Source organism: Thalia democratica, chromosome 3, assembly GCF_965202585.1.
Source record: "Thalia democratica chromosome 3, ktThaDemo2.hap1.1, whole genome shotgun sequence".
In the NCBI taxonomy this organism is placed as follows: Eukaryota; Metazoa; Chordata; class Thaliacea; order Salpida; family Salpidae; genus Thalia; species Thalia democratica.
This window is the reverse complement of record NC_139167.1, coordinates 69,405,831-69,421,913: the sequence shown is the minus strand read 5'-3', so window position 1 is coordinate 69,421,913 and position 16,083 is coordinate 69,405,831.

The following is a 16,083-nucleotide window of genomic DNA, read 5'->3' as shown; positions in this document are numbered from 1 at the left end:
CGAATTTACTTGGTCAATCCGAAGATACTGTCTGAAAGCTGAGACTCTCAGGAGCATTTTAAGATATTTTTTAGCATATTGAGTCAAGAAATAACAAAGTTATGGCTTCTAGAAATTGTTTTAGTTTTGTATAGTAATAGAACTAATATACGAAACCTTATTTTAATATATACAAAAATTCAAACTATTTAGAACTGCGACTTATAGCCATCTTGCTTACGAAGCTTGTTTAACTTAAACTAAACAATTAAAGAAATACTTAACATAAAAGTGAGATAATGAAAGAAAATGGCGTGTACTATAATAGGTTTTTGATACCATATATAAGTGTTGCCAATGGAAATAATTGACAAAAAAGTGTAAAGGCTGACAAAAATGGCATTTACTTTTATGGGTAATACTATATATCAGGGTTACCAATGGGAAAAATTGTCATAAAAGTGTAAAAACTAACAAAAATAGCATTTATTATTGTTGGTTTTTGATACTCTACATTAGGGTTGCCAACACAGATGTAAAATCAAAAAAGTTTTTGAGGTTTTTTAATTGTCTAAATCTTTTATGATCAAGCATCATTAAAAGTTTCTTAGTTGCACAAGGAGAAAAAAAAAACAACATAGTTAAGGTTTGATTTCAATTCAAATTTATCAAAATAAAATTAATAATCAGCTTACTTTGAATAGTCTAATGTTTGTATAAAATATTTTTTTTCTTCAGTTATTCGACAATTAAAAAGAATGTACATATGATAACAAAAGTTAAAAGCTGTTTATACTCTCGTTTATTCATGATGCCAAATAGTGATTCTCGAATAATGACGTCACTACTTAATACTAAAAACTGAAGTAAACGAGAAAATGTTCATTAGATAATGAGTTTTTTATATCAACATTCTTAATAATAGAAAAGTAAGTATCATCAACAAGGAAGCAATTCCTTTATTATTATTTCACAACTGTTCATCGACTTCAACGTGCTGTTTGCTGATTTGTTGGTGAACAATAAACCTAAGCACTTACAGTCTACTTCGCACAAGTCATTGCTTTGAGATTTTAAGTGAAGAAATTTCTTAACCAGACCCTGGTAAACGGCGAGAGATTGCTGTAAATTTTGCTGAAGGTTGAACAAATTAAATCAAATTCTTCAAACACATAGCATTTTCACGAGATGACTTTACGTTTGCACTATTATCTTCGGAATGCGACTTTACTTGGTCAATCCGAAGATACTGTCTGAAAGCTGAGACTCTCAGGAGCATTTTAAGATATTTTTTAGCTTATTGAGTCAAGAAATAACAAAGTTATGGCTTCTAGAAATTGTTTTAGTTTTGTATAGTAATAGAACTAATATACGAAACCTTATTTTAATATATACAAAAATTCAAACTATTTAGAACTGCGACTTATAGCCATCTTGCTTACGAAGCTTGTTTAACTTAAACTAAACAATTAAAGAAATACTTAACATAAAAGTGAGATAATGAAAGAAAATGGCGTGTACTATAATAGGTTTTTGATACCATATATAAGTGTTGCCAATGGAAATACTTGACATAAAAAAGTAAAGGCTGACAAAAATGGCATTTACTTTTATGGGTAATACTATATATCAGGGTTACCAATGGAAAAAATTGTCATAAAAGTGTAAAAACTAACAAAAATAGCATTTATTATTCTTGGTTTTTGATACTCTACATTAGGGTTGCTAACACAGTTGTAAAATCAAAGAAGTTTTTGAGGTTTTTTAATTGTCTTAATCTTTTATGATCAAGCATCATTAAAAGTTTCTTAGTTGCACAAGGAGAAAAAAAAAACGACATAGTTAAGGTTTGATTTCAATTAAAATTTATCAAAAAAAAATTAATAATCAGCTTACTTTGAATAGTCTAATGTTTGTATAAAATATTTTTTTTCTTCAGTTATTCGACAATTAAATAAAAATGTACATATGATAACAAAAGTTAAAAGCTGTTTATACTCTCGTTTATTCATGATGCCAAATAGTGATTCTCGAATAATGACGTCACTACTTAATACTAAAAACTGAAGTAAACGAGAAAATGTTCATTAGATAATGAGTTTTTTATATCAACATTCTTAATAATAGAAAGGTAAGTATCATCAACAAGGAAGCAATTCCTTTATTATTATTTCACAACTGTTCATCGACTTCAACGTGCTGTTTGCTGATTTGTTGGTGAACAATAAGCCTAAGTACTAACAGTCTACTTCGCACAAGTCATTGCTTTGAAATTTTAAGTGAAGAAATTTCTCAACCAGACCCTGGTAAACGGCGAGAGATTGCTGTAAATTTTGCTGAACAAATTAAATCAAATTCATCAAACACATAGAATTTTCACGAGATGACTTTACGTTTGCACTAATATCTTCAGAATGCGACTTTACTTGGTCAATCCGAAGATACTGTCTGAAAGCTGAGACTCTCAGGAGCATTTTAAGATATTTTTTAGCTTATTGAGTCAAGAAATAACAAAGTTATTGCTTCTAGAATTTTTTTTAGTTTTGTATAGTAAAAGAACTAAATACGAAACCTTATTTTAATATATACAAAAACTCAAACTATTTAGAACTGCGACTTATAGCCATCTTGCTTACGAAGCTTGTTTAACTTAAACTAAACAATTAAAGAAATACTTATCTTAAAAGTGAGATAATGAAAGAAAATGGCGTGTACTATAATAGGTTTTTGATACCATATATAAGTGTTGCCAATGGAAATACTTGACATAAAAGTGTAAAGGCTGACGAAAATGGCATTTACTTTTATGGGTAATACTATATATCAGGCTTACCAATGGGAAAAATTGTCATAAAAGTGTAAAAACTAACAAAAATAGCATTTATTATTGTTGGTTTTTGATACTCTACATTAGGGTTGCCAACACAGATGTAAAATCAAAAAAGTTTTTGAGGTTTTTAATTGTCTGAATCTTTTATGATCAAGCATCATTAAAAGTTTCTTAGTTGCACAAGGAGAAAAAAAAAACAACATAGTTAAGGTTTGATTTCAATTAAAATTTATCAAAATAAAATTAATAACCAGCTTACTTTGAATAGTCTAATGTTTGTATAAAATATTTTTTTCTTCAGTAATTCGACAATTAAAAAAAATGTACATATGATAACAAAAGTTAAAAGCTGTTTATACTCTCGTTTATTCATGATGCCAAATAGTGATTCTCGAATAATGACGTCACTACTTAATACTAAAAACTGAAGTAAACGAGAAAATGTTCATTAGATAATGAGTTTTTTATATCAACATTCTTAATAAAAGAAAGGTAAGTATCATCAACAAGGAAGCAATTCCTTTATTATTATTTCACAACTGTTCATCGACTTCAACGTGCTGTTTGCTGATTTGTTGGTGAACAATAAGCCTAAGTACTAACAGTCTACTTCGCACAAGTCATTGCTTTGAGATTTTAAGTGAAGGAATTTCTCATTCAGACCCTGGTAAACGGCGAGAGATTGCTGTAAATTTTGCTGAAGGTTGAACAAATTAAATCAAATTCTTCAAACACATAGCATTTTCACGAGATGACTTTACGTTTGCACTATTATCTTCAGAATGCGACTTTACTTGGTCAATCCGAAGATACTGTCTGAAAGCTGAGACTCTCAGGAGCATTTTAAGATATTTTTTAGCTTATTGAGTCAAGTAATAACAAAGTTATGGCTTCTAGAAATTTTTTAGTTTTGTATAGTAAAAGAACTAATATACGAAACCTTATTTTAATATATACAAAAATTCAAACTATTTAGAACTGCGACTTATAGCCATCTTGCTTACGAAGCTTGTTTAACTTAAACTAAACAATTAAAGAAATACTTAACATAAAAGTGAGATAATGAAAGAAAATGGCTTGTACTATAATAGGTTTTTGATACCATATATAAGTGTTGCCAATGGAAATACTTGACATAAAAAAGTAAAGGCTGACAAAAATGGCATTTACTTTTATGGGTAATACTATATATCAGGCTTAAAAATGGGAAAAATTGTCATAAAAGTGTAAAAACTAACAAAAATAGCATTTATTATTGTTGGTTTTTGATACTCTACATTAGGGTTGCCAACACAGATGTAAAATCAAAAAAGTTTTTGAGGTTTTTAATTGTCTGAATCTTTTAAGATCAAGCATCATTAAAAGTTTCTTAGTTGCACAAGGAGAAAAAAAAAACAACATAGTTAAGGTTTGATTTCAATTAAAATTTATCAAAATAAAATTAATAACCAGCTTACTTTGAATAGCCTAATGTTTGTATAAAATATTTTTTTTCTTCAGTAATTCGACAATTAAAAAAAATGTACATATGATAACAAAAGTTAAAAGCTGTTTATACTCTCGTTTATTCATGATGCCAAATAGTGATTCTCGAATAATGACGTCACTACTTAATACTAAAAACTGAAGTAAACGAGAAAATGTTCATTAGATAATGACTTTTTTATATCAACATTCTTAATAATAGAAAGGTAAGTATCATCAACCAGGAAGCAATTCCTTTATTATTATTTCACAACTGTTCATCGACTTCAACGTGCTGTTTGCTGATTTGTTGGTGAACAATAAGCCTAAGTACTAACAGTCTACTTCGCACAAGTCATTTCTTTGAGATTTTAAGTGAAGAAATTTCTCAACCAGACCCTGGTAAACGGCGAGAGATTGCTGTAAATTTTGCTGAAGGTTGAACAAATTAAATCAAATTCTTCAAACACATAGCATTTTCACGAGATGACTTTACGTTTGCACTAATATCTTCAGAATGCGACTTTACTTGGTCAATCCGAAGATACTGTCTGAAAGCTGAGATTCTTAGGAGCATTTTAAGATATTTTTTAGCTTATTGAGTCAAGTAATAACAAAGTTATGGCTTCTAGAAATATTTTTAGTTTTGTATAGTAAAAGAACTAATATACGAAACCTTATTTTAATATATACAAAAATTCAAACTATTTAGAACTGCGACTTATAGCCATCTTGCTTACGAAGCTTGTTTAACTTAAACTAAACAATTAAAGAAATACTTAACATAAAAGTGAGATAATGAAAGAAAATGGCTTGTACTATAATAGGTTTTTGATACCATATATAAGTGTTGCCAATGGAAATACTTGACATAAAAAAGTAAAGGCTGACAAAAATGGCATTTACTTTTATGGGTAATACTATATATCAGGCTTAAAAATGGGAAAAATTGTCATAAAAGTGTAAAAACTAACAAAAATAGCATTTATTATTGTTGGTTTTTGATACTCTACATTAGGGTTGCCAACACAGATGTAAAATCAAAAAAGTTTTTGAGGTTTTTAATTGTCTGAATCTTTTAAGATCAAGCATCATTAAAAGTTTCTTAGTTGCACAAGGAGAAAAAAAAACAACATAGTTAAGGTTTGATTTCAATTAAAATTTATCAAAATAAAATTAATAACCAGCTTACTTTGAATAGCCTAATGTTTGTATAAAATATTTTTTTTCTTCAGTAATTCGACAATTAAAAAAAATGTACATATGATAACAAAAGTTAAAAGCTGTTTATACTCTCGTTTATTCATGATGCCAAATAGTGATTCTCGAATAATGACGTCACTACTTAATACTAAAAACTGAAGTAAACGAGAAAATGTTCATTAGATAATGACTTTTTTATATCAACATTCTTAATAATAGAAAGGTAAGTATCATCAACCAGGAAGCAATTCCTTTATTATTATTTCACAACTGTTCATCGACTTCAACGTGCTGTTTGCTGATTTGTTGGTGAACAATAAGCCTAAGTACTAACAGTCTACTTCGCACAAGTCATTGCTTTGAGATTTTAAGTGAAGAAATTTCTCAACCAGACCCTGGTAAACGGCGAGAGATTGCTGTAAATTTTGCTGAAGGTTGAACAAATTAAATCAAATTCTTCAAACACATAGCATTTTCACGAGATGACTTTACGTTTGCACTAATATCTTCAGAATGCGACTTTACTTGGTCAATCCGAAGATACTGTCTGAAAGCTGAGATTCTTAGGAGCATTTTAAGATATTTTTTAGCTTATTGAGTCAAGTAATAACAAAGTTATGGCTTCTAGAAATATTTTTAGTTTTGTATAGTAAAAGAACTAATATACGAAACCTTATTTTAATATATACAAAAATTCAAACTATTTAGAACTGCGACTTATAGCCATCTTGCTTACGAAGCTTGTTTAACTTAAACTAAACAATTAAAGAAATACTTAACATAAAAGTGAGATAATGAAAGAAAATGGCTTGTACTATAATAGGTTTTTGATACCATATATAAGTGTTGCCAATGGAAATACTTGACATAAAAAAGTAAAGGCTGACAAAAATGGCATTTACTTTTATGGGTAATACTATATATCAGGCTTAAAAATGGGAAAAATTGTCATAAAAGTGTAAAAACTAACAAAAATAGCATTTATTATTGTTGGTTTTTGATACTCTACATTAGGGTTGCCAACACAGATGTAAAATCAAAAAAGTTTTTGAGGTTTTTAATTGTCTGAATCTTTTAAGATCAAGCATCATTAAAAGTTTCTTAGTTGCACAAGGAGAAAAAAAAACAACATAGTTAAGGTTTGATTTCAATTAAAATTTATCAAAATAAAATTAATAACCAGCTTACTTTGAATAGCCTAATGTTTGTATAAAATATTTTTTTTCTTCAGTAATTCGACAATTAAAAAAAATGTACATATGATAACAAAAGTTAAAAGCTGTTTATACTCTCGTTTATTCATGATGCCAAATAGTGATTCTCGAATAATGACGTCACTACTTAATACTAAAAACTGAAGTAAACGAGAAAATGTTCATTAGATAATGACTTTTTTATATCAACATTCTTAATAATAGAAAGGTAAGTATCATCAACCAGGAAGCAATTCCTTTATTATTATTTCACAACTGTTCATCGACTTCAACGTGCTGTTTGCTGATTTGTTGGTGAACAATAAGCCTAAGTACTAACAGTCTACTTCGCACAAGTCATTGCTTTGAGATTTTAAGTGAAGAAATTTCTCAACCAGACCCTGGTAAACGGCGAGAGATTGCTGTAAATTTTGCTGAAGGTTGAACAAATTAAATCAAATTCTTCAAACACATAGCATTTTCACGAGATGACTTTACGTTTGCACTAATATCTTCAGAATGCGACTTTACTTGGTCAATCCGAAGATACTGTCTGAAAGCTGAGATTCTTAGGAGCATTTTAAGATATTTTTTAGCTTATTGAGTCAAGTAATAACAAAGTTATGGCTTCTAGAAATATTTTTAGTTTTGTATAGTAAAAGAACTAATATACGAAACCTTATTTTAATATATACAAAAATTCAAACTATTTAGAACTGCGACTTATAGCCATCTTGCTTACGAAGCTTGTTTAACTTAAACTAAACAATTAAAGAAATACTTAACATAAAAGTGAGATAATGAAAGAAAATGGCGTGTACTATAATAGGTTTTTGATACCATATATAAGTGTTGCCAATGGAAATACTTGACATAAAAAAGTAAAGGCTGACAAAAATGGCATTTACTTTTATGGGTAATACTATATATCAGGCTTAAAAATGGGAAAAATTGTCATAAAAGTGTAAAAACTAACAAAAATAGCATTTATTATTGTTAGTTTTTGATACTCTACATTAGGGTTGCCAACACAGATGTAAAATCAAAAAAGTTTTTGAGGTTTTTAATTGTCTGAATCTTTTAAGATCAAGCATCATTAAAAGTTTCTTAGTTGCACAAGGAGAAAAAAAAAACAACATAGTTAAGGTTTGATTTCAATTAAAATTTATCAAAATAAAATTAATAACCAGCTTACTTTGAATAGCCTAATGTTTGTATAAAATATTTTTTTTCTTCAGTAATTCGACAATTAAAAAAAATGTACATATGATAACAAAAGTTAAAAGCTGTTTATACTCTCGTTTATTCATGATGCCAAATAGTGATTCTCGAATAATGACGTCACTACTTAATACTAAAAACTGAAGTAAACGAGAAAATGTTCATTAGATAATGACTTTTTTATATCAACATTCTTAATAATAGAAAGGTAAGTATCATCAACCAGGAAGCAATTCCTTTATTATTATTTCACAACTGTTCATCGACTTCAACGTGCTGTTTGCTGATTTGTTGGTGAACAATAAGCCTAAGTACTAACAGTCTACTTCGCACAAGTCATTGCTTTGAGATTTTAAGTGAAGGAATTTCTCATTCAGACCCTGGTAAACGGCGAGAGATTGCTGTAAATTTTGCTGAAGGTTGAACAAATTAAATCAAATTCTTCAAACACATAGCATTTTCACGAGATGACTTTACGTTTGCACTATTATCTTCAGAATGCGACTTTACTTGGTCAATCCGAAGATACTGTCTGAAAGCTGAGACTCTCAGGAGCATTTTAAGATATTTTTTAGCTTATTGAGTCAAGTAATAACAAAGTTATGGCTTCTAGAAATATTTTTAGTTTTGTATAGTAAAAGAACTAATATACGAAACCTTATTTTAATATATACAAAAATTCAAACTATTTAGAACTGCGACTTATAGCCATCTTGCTTACGAAGCTTGTTTAACTTAAACTAAACAATTAAAGAAATACTTATCATAAAAGTGAGATAATGAAAGAAAATGGCTTGTACTATAATAGGTTTTTGATACCATATATAAGTGTTGCCAATGGAAATACTTGACATAAAAAAGTAAAGGCTGACAAAAATGGCATTTACTTTTATGGGTAATACTATATATCAGGCTTAAAAATGGGAAAAATTGTCATAAAAGTGTAAAAACTAACAAAAATAGCATTTATTATTGTTGGTTTTTGATACTCTACATTAGGGTTGCCAACACAGATGTAAAATCAAAAAAGTTTTTGAGGTTTTTAATTGTCTGAATCTTTTAAGATCAAGCATCATTAAAAGTTTCTTAGTTGCACAAGGAGAAAAAAAAAACAACATAGTTAAGGTTTGATTTCAATTAAAATTTATCAAAATAAAATTATTAACCAGCTTACTTTGAATAGCCTAATGTTTGTATAAAATATTTTTTTTCTTCAGTAATTCGACAATTAAAAAAAATGTACATATGATAACAAAAGTTAAAAGCTGTTTATACTCTCGTTTATTCATGATGCCAAATAGTGATTCTCGAATAATGACGTCACTACTTAATACTAAAAACTGAAGTAAACGAGAAAATGTTCATTAGATAATGACTTTTTTATATCAACATTCTTAATAATAGAAAGGTAAGTATCATCAACCAGGAAGCAATTCCTTTATTATTATTTCACAACTGTTCATCGACTTCAACGTGCTGTTTGCTGATTTGTTGGTGAACAATAAGCCTAAGTACTAACAGTCTACTTCGCACAAGTCATTGCTTTGAGATTTTAAGTGAAGAAATTTCTCAACCAGACCCTGGTAAACGGCGAGAGATTGCTGTAAATTTTGCTGAAGGTTGAACAAATTAAATCAAATTCTTCAAACACATAGCATTTTCACGAGATGACTTTACGTTTGCACTATTATCTTCGGAATGCGACTTTACTTGGTCAATCCGAAGATACTGTCTGAAAGCTGAGACTCTCAGGAGCATTTTAAGATATTTTTTAGCTTATTGAGTCAAGAAATAACAAAGTTATGGCTTCTAGAAATTGTTTTAGTTTTGTATAGTAATAGAACTAATATACGAAACCTTATTTTAATATATACAAAAATTCAAACTATTTAGAACTGCGACTTATAGCCATCTTGCTTACGAAGCTTGTTTAACTTAAACTAAACAATTAAAGAAATACTTAACATAAAAGTGAGATAATGAAAGAAAATGGCTTGTACTATAATAGGTTTTTGATACCATATATAAGTGTTGCCAATGGAAATACTTGACATAAAAAAGTAAAGGCTGACAAAAATGGCATTTACTTTTATGGGTAATACTATATATCAGGCTTAAAAATGGGAAAAATTGTCATAAAAGTGTAAAAACTAACAAAAATAGCATTTATTATTGTTGGTTTTTGATACTCTACATTAGGGTTGCCAACACAGATGTAAAATCAAAAAAGTTTTTGAGGTTTTTAATTGTCTGAATCTTTTAAGATCAAGCATCATTAAAAGTTTCTTAGTTGCACAAGGAGAAAAAAAAACAACATAGTTAAGGTTTGATTTCAATTAAAATTTATCAAAATAAAATTAATAACCAGCTTACTTTGAATAGCCTAATGTTTGTATAAAATATTTTTTTTCTTCAGTAATTTGACAATTAAAAAAAATGTACATATGATAACAAAAGTTAAAAGCTGTTTATACTCTCGTTTATTCATGATGCCAAATAGTGATTCTCGAATAATGACGTCACTACTTAATACTAAAAACTGAAGTAAACGAGAAAATGTTCATTAGATAATGACTTTTTTATATCAACATTCTTAATAATAGAAAGGTAAGTATCATCAACCAGGAAGCAATTCCTTTATTATTATTTCACAACTGTTCATCGACTTCAACGTGCTGTTTGCTGATTTGTTGGTGAACAATAAGCCTAAGTACTAACAGTCTACTTCGCACAAGTCATTGCTTTGAGATTTTAAGTGAAGAAATTTCTCAACCAGACCCTGGTAAACGGCGAGAGATTGCTGTAAATTTTGCTGAAGGTTGAACAAATTAAATCAAATTCTTCAAACACATAGCATTTTCACGAGATGACTTTACGTTTGCACTAATATCTTCAGAATGCGACTTTACTTGGTCAATCCGAAGATACTGTCTGAAAGCTGAGATTCTTAGGAGCATTTTAAGATATTTTTTAGCTTATTGAGTCAAGTAATAACAAAGTTATGGCTTCTAGAAATATTTTTAGTTTTGTATAGTAAAAGAACTAATATACGAAACCTTATTTTAATATATACAAAAATTCAAACTATTTAGAACTGCGACTTATAGCCATCTTGCTTACGAAGCTTGTTTAACTTAAACTAAACAATTAAAGAAATACTTAACATAAAAGTGAGATAATGAAAGAAAATGGCTTGTACTATAATAGGTTTTTGATACCATATATAAGTGTTGCCAATGGAAATACTTGACATAAAAAAGTAAAGGCTGACAAAAATGGCATTTACTTTTATGGGTAATACTATATATCAGGCTTAAAAATGGGAAAAATTGTCATAAAAGTGTAAAAACTAACAAAAATAGCATTTATTATTGTTGGTTTTTGATACTCTACATTAGGGTTGCCAACACAGATGTAAAATCAAAAAAGTTTTTGAGGTTTTTAATTGTCTGAATCTTTTAAGATCAAGCATCATTAAAAGTTTCTTAGTTGCACAAGGAGAAAAAAAAACAACATAGTTAAGGTTTGATTTCAATTAAAATTTATCAAAATAAAATTAATAACCAGCTTACTTTGAATAGCCTAATGTTTGTATAAAATATTTTTTTTCTTCAGTAATTCGACAATTAAAAAAAATGTACATATGATAACAAAAGTTAAAAGCTGTTTATACTCTCGTTTATTCATGATGCCAAATAGTGATTCTCGAATAATGACGTCACTACTTAATACTAAAAACTGAAGTAAACGAGAAAATGTTCATTAGATAATGACTTTTTTATATCAACATTCTTAATAATAGAAAGGTAAGTATCATCAACCAGGAAGCAATTCCTTTATTATTATTTCACAACTGTTCATCGACTTCAACGTGCTGTTTGCTGATTTGTTGGTGAACAATAAGCCTAAGTACTAACAGTCTACTTCGCACAAGTCATTGCTTTGAGATTTTAAGTGAAGAAATTTCTCAACCAGACCCTGGTAAACGGCGAGAGATTGCTGTAAATTTTGCTGAAGGTTGAACAAATTAAATCAAATTCTTCAAACACATAGCATTTTCACGAGATGACTTTACGTTTGCACTAATATCTTCAGAATGCGACTTTACTTGGTCAATCCGAAGATACTGTCTGAAAGCTGAGATTCTTAGGAGCATTTTAAGATATTTTTTAGCTTATTGAGTCAAGTAATAACAAAGTTATGGCTTCTAGAAATATTTTTAGTTTTGTATAGTAAAAGAACTAATATACGAAACCTTATTTTAATATATACAAAAATTCAAACTATTTAGAACTGCGACTTATAGCCATCTTGCTTACGAAGCTTGTTTAACTTAAACTAAACAATTAAAGAAATACTTAACATAAAAGTGAGATAATGAAAGAAAATGGCGTGTACTATAATAGGTTTTTGATACCATATATAAGTGTTGCCAATGGAAATACTTGACATAAAAAAGTAAAGGCTGACAAAAATGGCATTTACTTTTATGGGTAATACTATATATCAGGCTTAAAAATGGGAAAAATTGTCATAAAAGTGTAAAAACTAACAAAAATAGCATTTATTATTGTTAGTTTTTGATACTCTACATTAGGGTTGCCAACACAGATGTAAAATCAAAAAAGTTTTTGAGGTTTTTAATTGTCTGAATCTTTTAAGATCAAGCATCATTAAAAGTTTCTTAGTTGCACAAGGAGAAAAAAAAAACAACATAGTTAAGGTTTGATTTCAATTAAAATTTATCAAAATAAAATTAATAACCAGCTTACTTTGAATAGCCTAATGTTTGTATAAAATATTTTTTTTCTTCAGTAATTCGACAATTAAAAAAAATGTACATATGATAACAAAAGTTAAAAGCTGTTTATACTCTCGTTTATTCATGATGCCAAATAGTGATTCTCGAATAATGACGTCACTACTTAATACTAAAAACTGAAGTAAACGAGAAAATGTTCATTAGATAATGACTTTTTTATATCAACATTCTTAATAATAGAAAGGTAAGTATCATCAACCAGGAAGCAATTCCTTTATTATTATTTCACAACTGTTCATCGACTTCAACGTGCTGTTTGCTGATTTGTTGGTGAACAATAAGCCTAAGTACTAACAGTCTACTTCGCACAAGTCATTGCTTTGAGATTTTAAGTGAAGGAATTTCTCATTCAGACCCTGGTAAACGGCGAGAGATTGCTGTAAATTTTGCTGAAGGTTGAACAAATTAAATCAAATTCTTCAAACACATAGCATTTTCACGAGATGACTTTACGTTTGCACTATTATCTTCAGAATGCGACTTTACTTGGTCAATCCGAAGATACTGTCTGAAAGCTGAGACTCTCAGGAGCATTTTAAGATATTTTTTAGCTTATTGAGTCAAGTAATAACAAAGTTATGGCTTCTAGAAATATTTTTAGTTTTGTATAGTAAAAGAACTAATATACGAAACCTTATTTTAATATATACAAAAATTCAAACTATTTAGAACTGCGACTTATAGCCATCTTGCTTACGAAGCTTGTTTAACTTAAACTAAACAATTAAAGAAATACTTATCATAAAAGTGAGATAATGAAAGAAAATGGCTTGTACTATAATAGGTTTTTGATACCATATATAAGTGTTGCCAATGGAAATACTTGACATAAAAAAGTAAAGGCTGACAAAAATGGCATTTACTTTTATGGGTAATACTATATATCAGGCTTAAAAATGGGAAAAATTGTCATAAAAGTGTAAAAACTAACAAAAATAGCATTTATTATTGTTGGTTTTTGATACTCTACATTAGGGTTGCCAACACAGATGTAAAATCAAAAAAGTTTTTGAGGTTTTTAATTGTCTGAATCTTTTAAGATCAAGCATCATTAAAAGTTTCTTAGTTGCACAAGGAGAAAAAAAAAACAACATAGTTAAGGTTTGATTTCAATTAAAATTTATCAAAATAAAATTATTAACCAGCTTACTTTGAATAGCCTAATGTTTGTATAAAATATTTTTTTTCTTCAGTAATTCGACAATTAAAAAAAATGTACATATGATAACAAAAGTTAAAAGCTGTTTATACTCTCGTTTATTCATGATGCCAAATAGTGATTCTCGAATAATGACGTCACTACTTAATACTAAAAACTGAAGTAAACGAGAAAATGTTCATTAGATAATGACTTTTTTATATCAACATTCTTAATAATAGAAAGGTAAGTATCATCAACCAGGAAGCAATTCCTTTATTATTATTTCACAACTGTTCATCGACTTCAACGTGCTGTTTGCTGATTTGTTGGTGAACAATAAGCCTAAGTACTAACAGTCTACTTCGCACAAGTCATTGCTTTGAGATTTTAAGTGAAGAAATTTCTCAACCAGACCCTGGTAAACGGCGAGAGATTGCTGTAAATTTTGCTGAAGGTTGAACAAATTAAATCAAATTCTTCAAACACATAGCATTTTCACGAGATGACTTTACGTTTGCACTATTATCTTCGGAATGCGACTTTACTTGGTCAATCCGAAGATACTGTCTGAAAGCTGAGACTCTCAGGAGCATTTTAAGATATTTTTTAGCTTATTGAGTCAAGAAATAACAAAGTTATGGCTTCTAGAAATTGTTTTAGTTTTGTATAGTAATAGAACTAATATACGAAACCTTATTTTAATATATACAAAAATTCAAACTATTTAGAACTGCGACTTATAGCCATCTTGCTTACGAAGCTTGTTTAACTTAAACTAAACAATTAAAGAAATACTTAACATAAAAGTGAGATAATGAAAGAAAATGGCTTGTACTATAATAGGTTTTTGATACCATATATAAGTGTTGCCAATGGAAATACTTGACATAAAAAAGTAAAGGCTGACAAAAATGGCATTTACTTTTATGGGTAATACTATATATCAGGCTTAAAAATGGGAAAAATTGTCATAAAAGTGTAAAAACTAACAAAAATAGCATTTATTATTGTTGGTTTTTGATACTCTACATTAGGGTTGCCAACACAGATGTAAAATCAAAAAAGTTTTTGAGGTTTTTAATTGTCTGAATCTTTTAAGATCAAGCATCATTAAAAGTTTCTTAGTTGCACAAGGAGAAAAAAAAACAACATAGTTAAGGTTTGATTTCAATTAAAATTTATCAAAATAAAATTAATAACCAGCTTACTTTGAATAGCCTAATGTTTGTATAAAATATTTTTTTTCTTCAGTAATTCGACAATTAAAAAAAATGTACATATGATAACAAAAGTTAAAAGCTGTTTATACTCTCGTTTATTCATGATGCCAAATAGTGATTCTCGAATAATGACGTCACTACTTAATACTAAAAACTGAAGTAAACGAGAAAATGTTCATTAGATAATGACTTTTTTATATCAACATTCTTAATAATAGAAAGGTAAGTATCATCAACCAGGAAGCAATTCCTTTATTATTATTTCACAACTGTTCATCGACTTCAACGTGCTGTTTGCTGATTTGTTGGTGAACAATAAGCCTAAGTACTAACAGTCTACTTCGCACAAGTCATTGCTTTGAGATTTTAAGTGAAGAAATTTCTCAACCAGACCCTGGTAAACGGCGAGAGATTGCTGTAAATTTTGCTGAAGGTTGAACAAATTAAATCAAATTCTTCAAACACATAGCATTTTCACGAGATGACTTTACGTTTGCACTAATATCTTCAGAATGCGACTTTACTTGGTCAATCCGAAGATACTGTCTGAAAGCTGAGACTCTCAGGAGCATTTTAAGATATTTTTTAGCTTATTGAGTCAAGTAATAACAAAGTTATGGCTTCTAGAAATATTTTTAGTTTTGTATAGTAATAGAACTAATATACGAAACCTTATTTTAATATATACAAAAATTCAAACTATTTAGAACTGCGACTTATAGCCATCTTGCTTACGAAGCTTGTTTAACTTCAACTAAACAATTAAAGAAATACTTAACATAAAAGTGAGATAATGAAAGAAAATGGCTTGTACTATAATAGGTTTTTGATACCATATATAAGTGTTGCGAATGGAAATACTTGACATAAAAAAGTAAAGGCTGACAAAAATGGCATTTACTTTTATGGGTAATACTATATATCAGGCTTAAAAATGGGAAAAATTGTCATAAAAGTGTAAAAACTAACAAAAATAGCATTTATTATTGTTGGTTTTTGATACTCTACAT